Source organism: Canis lupus, chromosome X, assembly GCF_011100685.1.
Source record: "Canis lupus familiaris isolate Mischka breed German Shepherd chromosome X, alternate assembly UU_Cfam_GSD_1.0, whole genome shotgun sequence".
Taxonomy (NCBI): domain Eukaryota; kingdom Metazoa; phylum Chordata; class Mammalia; order Carnivora; family Canidae; genus Canis; species Canis lupus.
The window spans coordinates 72489738-72493526 of record NC_049260.1 but is presented as its reverse complement, the minus strand read 5'-3'; the positions used below and the strand labels follow the sequence as shown (position 1 = coordinate 72493526).

The following is a 3789-nucleotide window of genomic DNA, read 5'->3' as shown; positions in this document are numbered from 1 at the left end:
TACGTTGCTTAGATCCATTAGAGGAATCATTATCTATGGCAGCTATAGTCTCACAAAATGTATCTCTTCAGTAATAAGACTCGAAAGTCAAAATTACTCTTTGATCCATGGGCCACAGAATGGATGTTGTGTTAGAGGCACAAAAACAACATTAGTTTCACTGTACATCTTCATCAGAGCTCTTGGGTGATCAGGTGCATTATCAATGTGCAGTGATATTTTGAAACGAACCTTTATTTTTGTTTGTTTCTAAGAAGTAGGTATCAACAGTGGGCTTGGAACATTCAGTAAACCATATTACAAGCAGATATTCTGCCATTCAGGCCCTTTGTTCTATTTATGGAGCACAGGCAGAATAGATTTTTTTTTCACTTTGCTGTTCCAAAGTTTATATTTGATACCAAAACTTGACAGCACACAAGGGGAAAGAAAGGCAACAGACAAGGAAGAGCAAGTAAATTTGTCCTACATGCCACTTTTAGTCAAGAGGATGTGGCTTTCTAGATAGCTGTGTTTAGAAGAAATTTGAGGCTTCAGCCTCACTCAGGGGAAAGACTATTGCAGCTGACTAGCAACATCAACATCTCACTCAACCCAGAATAAACCAGTGACACCAAAGTTGGAAGCAGAGTTGGCATTGACTGTACCACCAGGGCCAATAATGGGGCCAGTGAAGGTCTGACAAAATCAGAGTAGGCATTCTGGTGGTATCTGGCCCAGAAGGTAAATGGGATTCTAGACCAGGTTTCGCCAAAATCTCCTTCCTGATGCCAGATCAGCAGCTCAAACTCAATGTCATCTCAGCTACAGGGCCCAGCTACAGCTTCATCTCTAATACCCTTGCAAGTTCTCCCTTCAGCCTGGTCCTTAGCCTCAGCTGCAGCAGCATCCAGAAAACCCAAGGCCTCATCTGCAGTCTCCATGAACTGTGCAGTCCAGTTCCAAGGATCTCTCTTCGGAATCTGTATCTCAGCATTTTCATCTGCTGGTTTCATGGTAGGAACAGAGGTCCCAGAGGAACTCATACTCAGGAGGGTTGCTGTTGGGCACTCATCTGTAATACAGGTACTTTTGCTTTACAAACTTACAAGTGAGAAGCTTCCTTAGATCTCCAAGGAGATCAATCTCATTCCAGAATGCAGTGCCATCTTGCATAATGCCTCCCAGAGAACAACTTCACTGGCGTGGTTGCCAATCCTGAAGATGATGCCTCATATCACTAAGATAGTGTTATTGGGCTTAGGTGTGTCTTCAATTGTCTCTAGTATATCAGTCAGGGACTCAGGAGTACTGATGAAAATATATAGGTGTTCTTCTTTGTCAATCTCCTTCAATTGAATCCCAAATTTCTTCTCCTGTATAAACATCAGTGTATTCATGGATGATATTCTTCAGTATTTCTGAGCATCTGATGGGCACCTTAGTGTAATCTTTAAGCATCAGGTATTCAGCCAACTTAGTTGTTATTTCCTGAAGAAGGGCTGTATCTTGTGACTGTGAGGAACCCAGGTTCTGTGAGGCACGCAAGATGGGAGAAGGTCGCATGTTCTACCAGTTAGGTGGGTGTGGCCAGTCGGTGGGAAGTGACCAATTAGGCAGCAGAAGCCAGGCTGGTGGTAGGGGTAGGAAGGCTTTGCCAATCTGGAGGACCATCGCAGCGTCATGGGTTCTGCCATCCAGGTGGATTCTGCTAAGCCAGTGCGTTCAGCCAGACAACCATACCAGGCCAGACAATGGGTTTCCGTCAGGCAGCTGAGTTTTGCCAGCCTGTTTGGGTCTGCCTAGCTGGGAAGCTCCGACGTGTTGGTAGGATCTACCTGATGGGTTCTGCCAGGCCAATGGGGTCTGCTAGAGCAGTTTGGGGGTGCACCATATGGGTTCTGAGTAGTAACTGTAACTGATGCAGACCCTCAAGTCCCTGGAGCCAGTGGAGCCCTCCTCTGATTCCCACTGCTGTTCTCATTCACATTCAAGTTATTTATCTTACAGGTCCTCTCACCCCAAATTATGGCCCTGGACTCCAGAGTCTGATCGTAGGAAGCAACTGCTATCTGTGCGGCTGCACCATCAGATTCAGAGACACTTAGGTGGATTGTGCCTCAGTCTTGGAAGTGGCCATCTTGGCTTGGTCAATATTCTGGATCTGGATATCAGCTGTTAAGGCCTTAGTGGTTTCAGAAAAATCCTAAGCACCATTTGGGCCCTTTGGGGTGGCATTCTGGGATTTATAGGCTGCCTTAGGTGCCACATTGGGTATCTCTTTGGCATTGAAACCCTAAGAGAAATCAAAGGCATGATTTGGGCCTTTTGTGGTGGTGTTCTGAGCCTTAAAATTTGTTTTGGACCTAGTGGCAGCTGTTAAAGCCTGAACATCAGCCATCTCATTGGCTTTTGGGGACTGTGAACTCTGGGGACTAGCATTTGGCCCAGCTGCTGTGGCCTGGTTGGTAGGTGGTGCCTCCAAGATCTGGATGACCTCCAACAAAGTGCCATCTTCTGCCTCAGCCTAGAAGTGTAGGAGGCCCACACCACAGTCCATTTTCTAGGCCATGGCTTCTGTCCCTCTGTCAAGAACAGAGCCTTGCCTCAGATTCCAACCCCAATCCCCTCATTGCCTCCCCTCTTTACCACTCAGAAGATCAGGATTGCTGTGCTTGGCTCTCTCTAGCTGTACCCTTTCTTTGTTCAGGAGAAAATGACAGTATAGCAGCCCAGAATAAACATAATTCTTAAGGGCCCTAGGACTTTTGGAATGAGCATTGGCATCAACTTAAAGTCACCAGCTGCATTAGCCCTTAATAAGAGAGTCAGCCTGTCCTTTGAAGCTTTAAATCAAGGCATTGACTTCTCCTTTCTACCTTTGAGAGTCCTAGATGGTATCTCCTTCCAATAGAAGGCTGTTTGGAAAATCTTTTTTAATGTAATCACCTTCATTAATTATCTGAGCTAGATCTTCTGGATAACTTGATGCAGCACTTACTGCTTCACCTTGCACTTTTATATTAAGGAGACAGCTTCTTCCTTAAACCTCATGAACCAACCTCTGCTAGCTTTCTTTTACAGCTTACTCACATTGTTTAGGCTTCATAGAATTGAAAAGAATCAGGGCCTTACTCTGGATTAGGCTTTGGCTTAAGGGAATGTCACAGCTAGCTTGATCTTCTATTCAGACCACTAAAACTTTCTCTGTATCAACAATAAATATATCATTGGTATGTTTACTGGAAAGAGCTTTTTTTTTAATTTCCATCAAGAACTTTTCCTTTGCATTTACAACTTGACTAACTGTTTGACACAAGAGGACTAGCTTTTAGCTTTTCTTGGTTCTCAATGTGTCTTCCTCACTGAGCTTAATCATTTTAAGCTTTTGATTTAAAATGAGAAACATGTGACTCTTCCTATCACTTGAACACCTAGAGGCCATTGTAGAGTTATTAATTGACCTAATCTCAATATTGTTTCTCAGGGAATTGGAAGAACTGAGAAGAGGGAGTGTGATAGGGGAACAGTCAGTTAGTGGAGCAGTCAGAATATACACATATTTATTGATTAAATTCATCATTTATATGGGTGTGATTTGTGGCACCCCAAAGCAATTACAATAGCAACATCAATAATCATTAATCACCATTAATATAATATAATATAATATAATATAATAATAATGAAGAGGTTTGAAATATTGTGAGAATTACCAAAATGTGGGATGCCTGGGTGGCTCAGCGGTTGAGCATCTGCCTTCGGCTCAGGATGTATCCCAGAGTTCTGGGATCGAGTCCTGCATTGGGC

The 3789-nt window shown here is 43.7% G+C and overlaps 1 pseudogene; it reads right to left on the bottom strand.

Annotated features, from left to right (window-relative positions):
- Positions 1 to 585: 585 nt before the first annotated feature.
- Positions 586 to 2551, bottom strand: LOC119868308 (annotated as a pseudogene).
- Positions 2552 to 3789: the final 1238 nt, after the last annotated feature.